This window comes from Macaca thibetana, chromosome 4 (genome assembly GCF_024542745.1).
Source record: "Macaca thibetana thibetana isolate TM-01 chromosome 4, ASM2454274v1, whole genome shotgun sequence".
In the NCBI taxonomy this organism is placed as follows: Eukaryota; Metazoa; Chordata; class Mammalia; order Primates; family Cercopithecidae; genus Macaca; species Macaca thibetana.
This window is the reverse complement of record NC_065581.1, coordinates 108142674-108158705: the sequence shown is the minus strand read 5'-3', so window position 1 is coordinate 108158705 and position 16032 is coordinate 108142674. Positions and strand designations below refer to the sequence as shown.

The window sequence follows — 16032 nt, the reverse complement described above, 5'->3', positions numbered from 1 at the left end:
TTCCTTCTTTCTCTCATTCTTTGACTCCCGTTGAATCTGAATTTAAGGCAGTTCTTCACTATCAGCCCTGATCTGGATGCTGACTAACGCTGTGACTTGGCGCTTTCCCTTCTGGCCTTCTCACTCTCCCTAAGTAATTAAGTTCCCTCATGATAACGAAGCATCATTACAATAATATTGATACCTGCTGTAATCACTGGCATTCTGGCTTTTCAATTTCCAGTATTTGCCTTGGATCAAGTAGCTCTGTGCTAATGCAGCAGAAGGTCACCCGATGAAGGGGCTGATAGTGAAGAGGACAGCTCTACTTAGCATGCACGGAAGGTTATGCTTTCCTGGCGTTGTAGAGCTAATCTTTCAAGTTGTCCTTTTTTGACTTTCTCAGTTTAATCAGTTTAATCTCATCTTCCCTCTTTTCTGATTACAAGGATTTTCTGTAGAAACCTTGCCTCCACAATAAAGACCATGTGGCAATTTATTCTCATATTGATTTCAACATTTCTGTTCCTCCACCAATGAGCCAATAATGGGAAATGGGGAGGAAGGGTGGGAGAAGGTTGGAAAAGGAAGAGCCAAGAGAAGAAGGATTGGGGAATAGGAAGCAAGAGCCCTTCCCATACATGTGTTAGTAGGAAAGCCACATACTCCAGTTATCTGGGAAACCTAAATCATCTTAAATACACTGAAAGCAGAAATGACAGCTGAATTGGAAAGTCTCCACAATGATTAAAGTTAGTTAAAGACAGCTCTACCAACAAGGGCTTACTTTCTATTTTCACACTAAAGAGATAGAGACAGACAGATACATAGACACACACACGCACACACACCAGACACATACACACACACACACACACACACATATACACCTTCTGGATTCAGAGACATTGCAGTGTATCAAAGAAGATAAATCACACAGCAACAACCTTCCCCAAGAATTCAGCAAATTCTGCTTCCATCTGCTCTTCCTGGTCAATGCAGAATAGTGAGTGGTGTCTTGCTGGGCCCTCTACAAAGAGCAGACGCACAGCCATTTGCTAAAAGGGGGGAAAAGGCAAAAAGTGGCGTTGGAAGGAAGGTGGTGAGCATGCTTATGATTATACAGCTTTGTGAAGAAGTGCAGTTAGCTTTGTGTGCACGGTTCTGGACTGCAACGGAGCATTCTGAGGGGTGACAGAAAACTGAAATAAATCAGAGTTTGCTGAATGGATGCATTTAAAAAACAGTGGTGCTCTGTAGATCGTATTTAACTGTTACATATCAAACTGATACAATTGGCTGTGTAATTCTTAAATATTCTAGAAATTGGGGGAAATTGGTTAGCCATTTATTTAACCACACTATGCCCGGTGGGGGGGAAAAATGGCACATCAAATACAAAAAGCATTTATTTTCTTTAATAAGAAGGAATTAAGCATTTTTTTAGGAATTTAGCTTATTGTAAGTGGCCAAAGCAAAACGGAAAAGAAAAAAGAAGAAACATTTCCACAGAAACTCACACATGCTGGAGAATTAAAATGAATTTGCTACCTTTTAAATTCACAGTCTCTTTCCATTTGTTCTGATGTGAACTATGGCAATCATTTAAATGTTTACTGAGGGCCGAAAACAGTATAATTTTGCAAAGATTGCACTTGGTTCTAAGAACCACAAGCCTATACATTTAAAATGGACCAAGTCATTGCCTAAAATATTTGTTTCCTTAAGTGGAGAGTGGTAAGTGGGGCAGGGAACAGGGGTATAGAACCAAGTGTTTTGCACAGTAACTACGCTGCATTTCCACCGTCCCTAGTGCATCTTTGTACTTCATCTTCAGGGTTCCTGGAGATAATGATATACTATAGCCAGCTGAAAAGAACATCTGTTTTAAGAACTGTGAACTTACAGGAGCCATTTGTCTGTCTGATCTGTTCCCATTATTTTCCTCCCCATTTTGTACCTTTATATTTCTCCATTGATCAAATCTACACAAAATAAAGGGATTGAGAAAGACACTAAACAGCCATAATTTCTTCTCCCTTCAAAAGGTTACCCACCACCTTTCCTGTTAAATAATTCTGCTTGACATAAAACACCCAACTTTTTTTTTTTTTTTGTAAGCATGTGTTTTCCTTTCCCTTTAAATGGAAGTCTTTGGTTCAGTGAGGCTTACATGCCTAATGACAATGTGGTGAAGTTAGCCCAGGAGAACAATGCATCCATTAATCTGCCTCATGCTTAATTGGTAACTACTGTATGGGCTGGCATTTCAAACACAGATTGCAAATGTACTTGAATTAGTTACTGTTTAATTGATACAACTGGCACTCAGCCTAGAACCAACATGCAGCTACTGTAAAAAGAGAGGGGCTTGAAAGCAGAGAGAAAAGGATAAAACAAGGTACGATTGTGATTCACTCTTTAAATGTTTATATCAATTATTTGTGAAATATAATTACATATTTTTTTTCATAGTGCTTTGGCAAGCAATAGACCAAAACAAGCTGCTAAAAAATACCCGGAATGCTTGCTGACATAAGAAATAGCGGTGATTTCCAACTTTCTCTCCTTTTTCTTCGTTCTACTCTTGCCCTTCCACGGAGAGTTATGTATGTGCAACTGAGATTGGGGAATGCAATATTTATCATAAGATGAAATGCCTAAGAGGATAATTTTGACAATGTCTCCACAATAGCAGAATTTCAAAAAAAAAACCAGAATACTATTATGGTAATGATTCAACTTGATGACCATTCACACAAATGTTACTATCAACATATTTTCAAAAGAAAAAATTAATTCCTTTCAATTAATCCCCAAATAATTTCCTGTAGGCACACCATGCAGAAACCATTAGTTTCTACAACTTGCCTTTAAATAGAGAACATTTTGATTCCAGAGATGTTGTAATGACATCGATGGCTGTCATTTTTCAAGCATCTTCCACACACCCAGAATCACACTAAGTGATTCAATCCACAATTTCTCATTCACCCCTCCAAAGAGTCATGATTTCTTCATCAGTTTAAATCCTTATTTCATTGATTAAATCTATGTAAAATAATTGGACTGAAAAAAAAGTATTAAACTGAACTTTTAAAAACCTTTTATAAAAGTTAACCCACGGGGATTAAATGATTATATGATTTTGCTTGCTATAAAATGCACAATTGCTAGCTTGAATTTACAGGTGATGAGCTGATGGCTTTTTCATACCCAGAATACATATAAAGCAACCAAAGTACTTTTATCCAATCTGCAGTGAAAATCCTTTCATTGGTTTAGTACACAGTTATTGAGTATCTACAATATATATAGTTTGGTTTTCAATTATGTGAGATGTTATGTAAAATTGATCTCAATATTATTATCAGTGAGTTTCCAATGGCCAATATCAAAGGGACAGCATCTATTACATCTTTAAATATTTTTGCAGTTTACTTTTGTGTTGTGTGATTTTTGTTTGGTCGAAACTTTGTAGAAGTTGACATTTTTCTCGGCTTTTCCAACATAAAGCCTTCCAGGTTTTCATCCAGCCTGTCTGATTACTTCTGAATTGCTCAGAGGTTCTGATATGGTTTGGATTTGTGTTCCCCCCAAACCTCATGTGGAATTGTAATCCCAGGAGGGGCCTGGTGAGAGGTGATTGGATCATGAGGGTGGATTTTCCCCTTACAGTTCTCACGATAGTGAGTGAGTTCTCACGAGATTTGGTTATTTAAAAGTGCATAGCACCTCCCCACCCCCGCCCCGCCGGCTCTTTTCTTCTCCTTCTCCAGCCAGGGAAGGTTGTGCCTGCTTCCCCTTTGCCTTCCACCATGATATCCTGGGGACTCCCCAGCCATGCTTCCTGTACAGCCTGCAGAACCATAAACCAATTCAACCTCTTTTCTTTATAAATTATCCAGTCTGGGGTAGTTATTTTGGCAATGCGAGAATGGATTAATACAGGCTCCTCTTTACCCAACATTTAAACATGGGAAGTTTGTATTTCAGATCTCTTTTGCTCTGTGCAGTCTCATTTTGTGCTACTGACTTCACCTGTATACCACATGTAAGTTATATATCACGATCCCAGAGAAATTACTTTCCTGTAAAATAATATATATGACTTTTAAAAAAAATCACTGAGAGCAATCTCGGAGAAATTTCCAATTCTCTTTTTGCCCCTTAGATTGCTCTATTACAATTCAGAGCCACATACACAAAGCCAACTGGACTCCACTGGGTTGTCTAATGACAGCTCATAAGGATGTTCAACAGTGGACTCGCCTTCCAAACCCACTGCTTTGCTTTTTCTCGTGTCTTGTGAAATGGTGTCTCTATTTACATAGTCACCCAAGTCACCAGTCTGAGAGTCATTCTTGATTTTTCACTGACCTTCATTCCTCTCCATCGCCACCCACCTGATTTAATCACCAAGTCCTGCAGATTTTTTAATGCTCGTAATAGTTTTAAAAAAAAAAAAGAAACAAAAAAAAATTCTTTCTGTCCTCAATGATACTTCTTACTTCTCATCTGAATTATTGTGCTAGCCAGCGAAACAGTTTTTCTACTTCTACTACTAACTCTTCTCCAGCCCATTCTGTAGAGATGATTCCAAAGAATGAACATGCACCTTTTCTTGCTGAAGATTGTCCAGAGCTCTCATAGGCTTAAGGAAAAGGAACTGTTGTGTTCTAATCTCTGCCTATTTCTTTAGTTTCTTTTCCTCGCTCTCCCAAACATTCCCACCCTTCTCTACCTCTACAGTAATTCCTACTGTTTCTTCAAGGCTCGATTTGACCATCATCATTCTGCAAAGCTTTCTCTAGCCATCCTTGGCTAAGGTAGGTGTTGGTTCTGTCTTCCGGTAGTTCCCTGTGCATACTTCCATTACAGGCTTGATCCCATTGCACTCTAACTCTAAGCTATTTTAGAGTTACTGGTTAGGCTGTTAGGCTTTCTGGTTAGGCAGTAATCATATTTTGCTTTCCGGTATTTTTACCTGTTGATAACGCTTTACATATTTTTTAAAAGAGAGACTTATTTGGTGGTATCTTCAAAGAGATGTAAAACATAATATTCAACTCAGTTTTATATACCAAGTATATAAATATTTGTTCTCTTATTTCTGTGTTGGGGGACACAGAAAAATAGATTTAGAGGGTACAAGTGCAGTTTTGTTACATGAATATATCACATGGTGTTGAAGTCTGGACTTTTAGTGTGGCCATCACCCAAATAATATACATTGTACCCATTAAGTAATTTCTTATCCCTCATCCTGTTCTTGCTTCTAACTAGCTAGGTGACATTGGGGACACCACTGAGCCTTTCTAAGCATTAGCTTCATTGTCTAAATAATTATTTTTAAGCTCTTTGTAACACAAATATTTGTATTTAAGTGGTTCTCTCCAATTATGTAATTAGACATTTAATACAAGTATTAATAGTTCACTGTTGTTGAATGAGAAGATTCTGATTCAAAGTGTTCTTAGATATTGATTTTTGTCCCTACACTAAGTGATGTTAGTTTACATCTATAATGATTTTACATAAGATTTAAGCTGGTTCACAATAACATATCCCCCAAATGGTAAGAAGAAGGAGGAAAAGAGAAGAAGAAGAGGAGCAGGAGGAGGAGGAGAAAGAGGAGGAGTAGAGAGAATTGTGTCAAAGAAAAAAGTAAATATTAATACATGTAAAAGTCAAAAGTAGAAGCAAGTGAAAATACATGCCCGCACCATAATTGCTATATGTAATTGTAATAGGTCATTTTAGGTCATTTTGAAATTTGATTCTGAGCTTCCTGGTGTACAAAATGAAAAAGACAACAGTCTCAGATATCAAACACTTATCACAGGAGAAGCAAGGCTTTTCCAGCACACATTTGTCTCCTTCCTTCCTTCCTTCCTTCCTTCCTTCCTTCCTTCCTTCCTTCCTTCCTTCCTTCCTTCCTTCCTTTCTTTCTCTCTTTCTCTCTTTCTTTCTTTCGAGACTCTTACTCTGTCACCCAGTCTGGAGCGCAATGATGCGATCTTGGCTTGCTGCAACCTCTGCCTCCCTGGTTCAAGCAATTCTCCTGCCTCAGCCTCCCAAGTAGCTGGGACTACAGGTGCCCACCACCACCGCTGGCTAATTTTGTGTGTTTTCAGTAGGGATGGGGTTTCCCCATGTTGGCCAGGCTGGTCTCGAACTCCTGACCTCAAGTGATCCGTCCACCTCAGCCTCCCAAAGTGCTGGGATTAGAGGTGTGAGCTACCACGCCCAGCCTCCAGCACCTATTTCTAAAGTAAGTTTTTCCACACTGAGCTGCATGTACCAGACACTAAATAATGTACCAGACAATGCCTCAACACAATTCCTAAATAAAATGTAAGAATGAAATTGATGAGATTGTGCTTTAAAACACCCTCCAAGAAAAGGCAAGGCCATTATCTGAAAAGTTTGTAAAAACAAGTCCATCAGTGGCCAAGATATATTTCAATTGGGTAGCTTTCTGATGATCTACTTTGATTAAAAACAAAATCCAGAATACCTAAATAAATAGCAACAGAACACATCCTTTTGTTAATCCTCTTTAAACATCACATTTGCTAGGTTCTAATGAGTCCCGGTGGTGTGTTTTGAGTAAGATTCTACTCTAGGAAGTGGCAGTTGCCCCCTCTTTCACAGTTTACTAAAAGCAGTTACTCTCAGTGCTATTCATGTGTTGTATCCTGGTTCCACCACTAACACACAGTGTGACTTTGAGCAAGTGACTCAACCTCTCTGTCATTTAGTTTCCTCATCTGTAAAATATGAATAATCACAACACTTAGCACATTGGATTGTTAGGAGGATAAAATGCAACGAAACATGTAAAATGCCTCTGACGGTGCCTGGTGAATAGAAAGTGCTACTCTCTCTCTCTCTCTCTCTCTCCCCCCCCCCCCCCCCCACCTCTCTCTATATATATATAGTGTTTTTTTTTTTTTTTTTTTTTTTTTTTTTCTGAGATGGAGTCTTGCTCTGTTGCCCAGGCTGGAGTGCAGTGGCACAATCTCGGCTCACTGAAACCTCCACCTCCTGGGTTCAAGCAATTCTCCTGGGTCAGCCTCCCAAGTAGTTGGGATTACAGGCACCCACCACCACGCCCAGCTAATTTTTTTGTATTTTTAGTACAGATGGGGTTTCACCATGTTAGTCAGGCTGATCTCGAACTCCTGATCTCATGATCTTTCTGCCTTGGCCTCCCAATGTGCTGGAATTACAGGCATAAGCCACTGCACACAGCCAAGGTACTACTATATTACATGAGACTGCCTTAGACATGCATGTTGTATGTGCTTTTCAATTAGTAGCAGCACCAAAAAAACCATTCTTCCCTTTCTGAGAGCATTATGGATCACACATTTGAAGATTGTTTAAGCTATCACTAGATCGTGATCTTGTTTACTTTGGTGATGCATTTCTTGTATTCATAGACATAGAAACTAGATTTTAAACTTCGTATATGTCCAGCTTTCTTTGTGGTGAATCTTTATCATTCAGTTTTAAACAAAACTTGTCCTCTCGTGAGATGCAATCACATGATTCATTTACTGAAAAAATGAAAAAAGACTCCACACATTAGGCTGGAAGCTTGGATTCTAGTCTAGCTTAGTGATACCATGCCAACCTTCTCATCTGCGATGTTTGAGCATCAAGATCACTGCTAAATGTTCATTCTGGTTTTAAACTTCTGATTCTAAAAATTCAAGTTCAGTTTAACGTTAAATATTCTTTTAGACCAAGGGAAACAAATGAACAAAAATCTGTAGGTAAAATATCCCTCCTCTCTGACATATAGTTCTTATTTCCCTAAATTTCTGAATTCTGAGGAGAATTGATGCTTTCCCATTTAATACTGTTTTGTTTGAAGTTCCTAAAATTTTCAGGCTAATAAATCCCCAGGTGGCTCTATTTCAAGTATTACCCTTTGCAGCAAAGAGCATCTCTCTGAACTTTAGACCTAATTTTGCTTTGAGTATTCTCACCTCGTTTAAGGCAGGAGCAAAACTTCCATGGATTTCCCTATCCTGCCTGTGCCATCTTATCTCTGATGAGAATGGCGAGCATTGACCTGCAAGAGAAGCTCACTGAGTATTTCTGCTCCTTCCTCCACACCCTTCATCACTCCTCCCAGAGGAGGAGACAAGATCAAGACACCCTACCCGCAATGGGAAAGAGTTATTATCTGAATTATTCAAACCGTAAGACTGTGTGTTGACATAATTTTCAAACAGATGAAGGTGGCAACACTGGAGCGTGGATTTTTCCTCTCTGGTCTCTGTTGCTTCCATAGAGGATAGAATGATAATGAGGGCCTGAGCCATTTCCCCTTGGAAGCATTCCAAACATCTCTCTTTATCTTTAGCTCTCTCTTTCTCCCACTCTATACTCTCTCCTGCCTCAAGGGGCAGCCCTAGATCAGGTTTGATAAAGTCTGGAGTAGGAGACACAGTATCAGGGTAGGCACCTTCCTCCTACCATCCCCTCCCTCTTGTGTTTCTTCATGTTCTATTTCCTCTCATCTTGGGAGGTCCACCTTAATTCAACCTTTCCACCAACTTGAGTGTTGACATTAGAGACCCGGGTTTGGGTTTAGGAAAGAGTCACCTGACTCAGAGAGGAAGAATGCTCCAAGAGCAGTTGACTTCCTGAAGACCTATATTGGAAAGGGAGGCTAGTGCCCAAGCAATGAATATGTGAGACAATGACCAGCTTGGTCAGATTTTCTCTTGTGACTGTTTTGCCCTATCTGTAGCAAGGCAGGACTCAGTTATTTCTGAGTTCCTTTGCCAAATAACACCACACAATAATCACTTTAATTGCAATTCAATTAACATAGCTACAATTTGGTATAGTTAATTTTAACTGATTCTATTATTTTCAATAGCAGCTAGTAGGTGATGGCTGCCTCCTTTCTGTACTATTCCATTTTGATAAACAGTGGGAGTGGAAGGGCTTTGCTTTCAAAATCTCTGCTCCTTTCCCATTCACTATGCAGATATAGCAGAGTCAATTAGGAAACAATGGTTATATTTTTAAAGCCATGTGTTTTAGTAACTAAATGTTTCTGCTTTAGAACTTTATGCAGCTTTTCCAGTTCTGTTCTTTTTAAAGTTTTGAGTATTTTTTTCTTAACTATTTCCCAACAAAATCAATTCCTAAACTTTTTCATAATTACTATTCCCTATAAAATTTACTCTTTCACTGACTAACTTAAAGTCTTGGGTGTGGAGACCATATCGTGTGATTATAATCCTTACCCCCTATTTTACGGAGCACATAATAAAAATCACAGGAAACATACAAATAGCCAATAAATGTAAAGAACCTATTTGCTCTTTTGAGTCATCATAAAAGTGCACATTGGAACTGTCTATAAAATTTGTAGTGATATTAATGTATTCTAATATTTGAACGATGTTCTAAGAGTGACCAGAGAATGTTGCTGAATGACTAGAAAAACTTTTTGGAAAGCAATTCATCGATACGTGTTAACAACCTTTAAAATGTATATTCTTGAAGAATATTACATGACATGGAACAATTATTGGCATATAATGCTAATTTTAGTATTATTCAATAAATATTTATTAAGGGCCCTCCGTGTGCCAGGCACTGCTCTATGGGAACAAAATAAACTTCATGTCTTCAAGGAACTTCTATGGAAAACAAAGTCAGCTGGTGATCGTGATGGCGGCAGCAGCCCATCTGGAGTACCTGCTAAAGAGGTGCCAGCTGCAGTGGGGGAGGCACTGCCAGGGCTGCCTGCTCTGCATAGTCAGCAGGAGCTGAGAACAGGTGGGAGCCCTGCCCCCTACTGAGTTGGCAGGGTAGGAGCCCCTTGCTCCCTGGCACACAGCTGCAGCCACCCAGTCAGGGTTCTGGACCTGGACAGTCCTGCACTCCCAGGGACCCAGGAAGCCCTCTACCCCCACAGGCTTGAAAACACCTGCTCCAGCTCCCTGTCCTCCCCCTGCTCCAAGTCCCTGCTTGGGGCAGAGCAAAGTTGTGGATGAGCCTGGTGGCTGTCGCAACCCAGCCAGGTGTGCATGTCCTCACAGTGGCACTGACACCAACACCCTGCCATCTTGCCCTCCCTCGACTTTGGGCATCTTGAGCATGGGTCGGGGGCAAGGAGGCTGAGAGCAGCTCAGCGCATGCCTGCCGGTGCCTCTCCTTATGGATAGCCTGGGGGCTGTGAATGGCATGTTAAAAGCAGATTCCTAGGGGGGAAGGGGTGGGTCTCTGGTGAAACTCCACTTTCAGACCAGGAATGGCATGAAGTCTGGGGCCAGGCTGCCAGTTCCAAGTAAAGTCTACAGCCCAGAGTGAGAACTTCATTGACGACTGTTCAGCCAATCAGATGGTGCATTTTCCAGGCCCACCTGTGGCTGCCTGTGGGCCAATCAGCACACACTTCCTCCATTCTGAGCACATAAAAACCCCAGACTCAGTCAGACTCACACTCATCAGGATGATCTGCCTACAGAAAGGAGCTACCCACTTTGGTTCTCCTGAGAGCTGTTCTGTCACTCAGTGAAGCTCCTCTGCACTCACTCTCCAGTTGTCCACCTACATCATTCTTCCTGGATGCAGGACAAGAACTCAGGACCCTCTGAGTGGTGGGACTGAAAGAGCTATGACACAAACAGGGGTGAAACAAGCCCCCTGCTTGCCACATTGTGGGTGATGAGAAGGAGAGAAGAGCTGTGGCCCTTCAAGGAGCCCAGACCTAGGGTCTTCCCAAGCCAGGGCTGTAACATCCTTTTTGTGACTCTAGAATTCCTGGCATCTCCAAGCTTCCAGGCACCACTATGTTCTCCTCATCCAGATCCAGGTATAAGCCACTTGTGGTACATCTGATCCAGCTGCAGCCTTGCACAGAGCTGGCATCTGAGCTGGCACCTGTGCACATGCCTGGAGCTGCCCACCCCTCCATAATCGCCAGTGTGCCTGGCTGTGCACTGTGGCTGGACCCCACACTTGTCTGCTCACATAACTCTTACTGCTCCATGCCTGGCTTGCCCTTGGTAGGCATGGGATCTGGGCTGATAGCAGGAGCTCAGCACAGCCTGCCAGGCTGAGTGGGCAGAATGAACCCAGTGGGGCCAAGCAAAACTCAGGCAAAGGCCCCACCTGCCACAGAGGTTTCTGGCTGGAAAAGTGACACCCTATGGATCCTTTGACAGTAAGTGCTATGAATAGTATGGCCATATGCCCCCTTTGCCTGAGACAGTTTAAGGCTGTTGTCTCAACATAATTATTAGTAGCTAGGTACTACAATAGAATGATGGGGAGGGTGTGATTTTAGGCACAGTAGTCAGAGAGCCCTCTTGGAGAAGGTGACTTTTTGGCAGAGGTTAGAATGCAATGAAGCAGTGAGCCCCATGACTCTCTGGGGGAAAATCACTTAGCAGCAGAAAGACCAAGTGGAACGGAAGCACCTGATGTGTTTGAGGAGCCCTGACAGGTGAGTGTGGCTGGCATGGAGGAAGTAATAAGAGCACGGAAGGGCATGGGATCAGATGAGCTTGGCTCATGAGAAAGTCTTACTGAAACATTCATCTCAGTTTTATGAAAATGTTAAAAGAAGTTTACTGTGGACTCAGTCTTACTTTTTCCCCCAGATGTAGCTATGTGCCCAGGTCAGCAGAATTTGTTACTGCAGCTTGTATAGAGAATGCCATGACCAGAGCACCTTCTGTCTGGAATGAGATGCTGTGTCCTTCTCTACAAAGAGTTAAGTCAGATCTTGACAACTGAAGAACACTGGGGCTGTGAGCCACAGTGAGCAAGACTTCCTTGTCCAATATCCCACGGCAAAGCCTTTCTCTTAGGGCACAACCCTCATTTACTTTGTTCTTGATACTATGTTTGAAAACATTGTAAAGTCAATGTAAGCTTCCGATATGGAGATTAGTTAGCCAAAGTTCATTACTTACAGTTAGTGAAGGATAAATTTTCAGAAGAATTTATTTTTGTATTTCTTCTTCTTATTATTATTATTATTATTTTGAGACAGAGTTTTGCTCTTGTCACCCAGGCTGGAGTGCAGTGGTGCGATCTCTGCTCACTGCAACCTCCGCCTCCTGGGTTCAAGTAATTCTCCTGCCTCAGTCTCCTGAGTAGCTGGGACTACAGGTGTGCACCACTACACCCAGTAGACAGGGTTTCATCATGTTGGCCCAGCTGGTCTCAAACTCCTGATCTCAGGCCATCCACCAGCCTCAGCCTCCCAAAGTGCAGGGATTACAGACATGAGCCACCGCACCCAGCCTGTATTTTTAAATTTAACCCAGAGACACACATGGACCACGCAGGAGATGAAAGCTAGGCCGTCACTTTTGTTCTCTTCACCATGACCAGTGGACCAGATTCTTAATTGAGTGGAAATTAGCCAAGAATTACGCTCCCTCTGTACAGGATTTTGAAAAATTAACATTGCTGGTTTATACCTTCTGTTAATTATTACTTTACATTTAATCTGTTTCAAACATTGGGCACCAACTAAGTGTCTTTTAAGACAATTATTTTCAAGATCGCTATATATATGTACCCCAGAAAATTTTGAAAACTTAGATATACCATCACATATTTTTAAGCTTGACTTCTAAGTTTTTAATCACAAATTCAAATTGTTGCAAAAGTTTAATTTCTGGTAGATTGTAACTATTGACATTTTTAAATAAAACTATTATATCACTCTTTGAAATACATTGAATTAAATATAAATACCAGAGCAATTTGCTGTCTACCATTATCAATTTACAAATATTAACAAGCTGTTTCAGAGTCAGTAATCTTACATTATGCATTTTTCTTCTTGAACTGCTATTTCCATTATACCTAATTATTCATCTCTTCTCCCTGAAATAGGTACATAAATCAAAATTCGTATGTTTATCACTTCACCTAGCCATCAGAATCTAAACATTAAATTATTTTTTCTGCATTTTCTTATCATTAACATTATTAGATCACATATCTTGATAAATAATTATTAAACATAAAAGTTAGGCTGGGCATGGTGGCTTATGCCTGTAATCCCAGCACTTTGGGAGGCTGAGGCAGGTAGATCACCTGAGGTCAGTATTTCAAGACCAACCTGGCCAACATGGTGAAACCCCATCTCTACTAAAAAAGTACAAAATATTAGCTGGGTGTGGTGGTGCACACCTACGGTTCCAGCTACTTGGGAGGCTGAAGCAGGAGAACTGCTTGAACCTGGGAGGCAGAGGTTGTAGTGAGCCGAGATCATGCTACTGAACTTCACCCTGGGTGACAGAGCGAGACTCCATCTCAAAAAAAAAAAAAAAGTTTTATGAATGCTTTTATTATTGCTAGAATTATGTATTGTCTGGCATTAAATCCATTCTCAATTTTTGCCTTTGTAGTTGTAAATGCTGAAAAATTTTGTTGACATAAATAAGTCGATCAGAATGGAAGTCTTGTTACAGCACTGTCACTCAATTCCATGAACTTCCTCTAAATTATATGTCAGATATCACAAAGTGATCTATGATCAAATATTTCCATACTTAGCTGAAAACTTGTTTGGGGTATCCTTCAATTTTGTGGGAAACAAAATAGTTTTTAAGAAACATGACTTGCAGAGGATATTTTATCTTTACCCAGATACTAAACACGTCTCTCTTTGGAAAGGATACTTAAGAGCTTTACCGAGACCATTCAAATGACTACAGTCAGTTACACTTTCACTTGGAGGCACCTTGTGCTAAACATGCTAATATTTTATACACACTATACTAAGAAAGATTTGTTAAAAAAAAAAAAAAAAAGAAAGTAAAGTTTCATTTCAGAAGTCCTTTGCTAACACAATAATTTTTTAAATTTTATCACATACTTCAAGTACATTCTTGTCAACATTTGGGGATTCAGACTTAGCTCACTGAATTTATGAGAACTGTCCACGATATAAACTAAATGACAAATGAGCCCTCCTTGTCAAAGCCACCAGTCAAGTCAGACTCCCCTTCTGCCTGAAACATATGATTTCACTTTTCAGTTTAAAGAACTGAGTTAATAGGCATTCCATGACAACCATCTCCCTGTTGTCTTCTAATTGCAGAATAGAGAAAAAGATACAATAATAGATGGTTAGATAGAATAGAGAGCCTAGCCATGAATTTTTCCTGTGGGTGAAATTAGAAGCCCCTGCTCTCATGAGAATATAAGTCAGGGGTTGGAAAAAGTAATGGGATCACATGAAAAAATTCAAACTATCCTTCTCGTTGGTACCCATGAGACTTTTACATCTTAAGGCAATGAAACAAAAAAATGAGGATAGGTGAGAGAAACATTTTATTTATTTGTTCATCTGTCTGTCTGTTTAGTAAAGTGGGAGAAGGTGATTAGGAAAGGAGAGAAGGGTCAGGAGTATCATGACGCTTCCACCCCAAGCCTGCATTCTCAGTCGGTGGAATGAGCACACGAGAAAGTTGAAAACTCGGACGTTGATTCCCTTTAAGCTCTTCAGAGCTGTTTTCATGTTCAGGAGAACAGTGCCCTGATGTGAATACTGATATTGTAGAAGAATAAGATTCCCTGCCCTCAGGGAATTTATAACCTAGAGAAGGAGTGCATGCATTTGTCAGTTCACCCCATGAGCACTGATGTGGGGCCTTATGTATTCAAGAGACTATGGAAGGTGCTGTCATGTGAAAGAAATACAGAAATGACTTAGGTATGGACTGTGCCCTCAATAGTCAGTGAGTCTGGTCATATGAGGAAGAAAGGAATAGATCCTGTGAGAGAGACAGAGATGAAGGAATATATGAGTTCAGAGATGGGAAAGATTACTTCCTGACGAGCCTCTGCAAAGAAGGTTATATGGGATTTGGCCATGAGAAGATAAAGTGAGAACATTCCATTATATATATATATATATATTTTTTTTTTTAAGAAATTTGGCCGGGCATGGTGGCTCACCCGTGTAATCCCAGCACTTTGGGAAGCCGAGGCAGGTGAATCACTTGAGGTCAGGAGTTCAAGACCAGTGTGGCCAACATGGTGAAACCCCATCTCTCCTAAAAATACAGAAATAGCTGGGAGTAGTGGCGGACACCTGTAATCCCAGCTACTCAAGAGGCTGAGGTGGGAGAATTGCTTAAACCCAGGAGGTGGAAGTTGCAGTGAGCCGAGATTGTGCCATCGCACTCCATCCTGGGTGACAGAGAGACTTCATCTAAAAAAAAAAAAAAAAAAGAAAGAAAGAAAGAAAGAAAGAAAGAAAGAAAGAAAGTCAGAGGGCTTATATAACAAACAAAAACCATATAGTAGATGTTGAGTGGATGGACTTATGAAATAAGATTGACAAAGGAATCAAGACTAGGACGTTGAAGACAAGAGGATCTGATAAGTATTCTAAAGGCACTGGTATTTTTGTTCAATTATAAAATTATTGTAGAAGCAATACATATCCCTGAGAGAAAATTTGGAAACCATTTTTCTCCTAGAGATCTTTATTCGTATTAATATCTTGTGTATATTCTTCCAAACTTTCTATACACACTTATATCCCTAGCACCCAGAGTAGCACCCTAGCACACTCAATAGTTCCTGAATAAATATTTTTAAACTAGAAATTTTATATTTATCATTTTGCAAATTGATTTCTTCACTTAAATATATATATATATATATATATATATATTTTTTTTTTTTTTTTTTTTTTTTGAGACGGAGTCTCGCTCTGTCTCCCAGGCTGGAGTGCAGTGGCACGATCTCAGCTCGCTGCAAGCTCTGCCTCCTGGGTTTATGCCACTCTCCTGCCTCAGCCTCCTGAGTAGCTGGGACTACAGGCGCCCGCCACCACGCCCAGCTAGTTTTTTGTACTTTTTTAGTGGAGACGGGGTTTCACCATGTTAGCCAGGATGGTCTCGATCTCCTGACCTCGTGATCTGCCGGTCTCGGCCTCCCAAAGTGCTGGGATTACAGGCTTGAGCCACCGCGCCCGGCCTTAAATATATATTGTATAATATTTTCATGTCAACTAATTGTACATCATCTTTTAGTGGC

The 16032-nt window shown here is 40.5% G+C and overlaps 1 protein-coding gene across 1 annotated transcript in view; it reads right to left on the bottom strand.

Moving 5' to 3' along the window:
• TFB1M (transcription factor B1, mitochondrial) overlaps positions 1-9973 on the bottom strand; it is a 695218-nt gene extending 685245 nt beyond the window's left edge. The window contains exon 1 of the mRNA XM_050786810.1: positions 9964-9973. The gene's annotated coding sequence lies outside the window, so the exon portion shown is untranslated. The remainder of the gene's footprint in view (positions 1-9963) is intronic.
• Positions 9974-16032: the final 6059 nt, after the last annotated feature.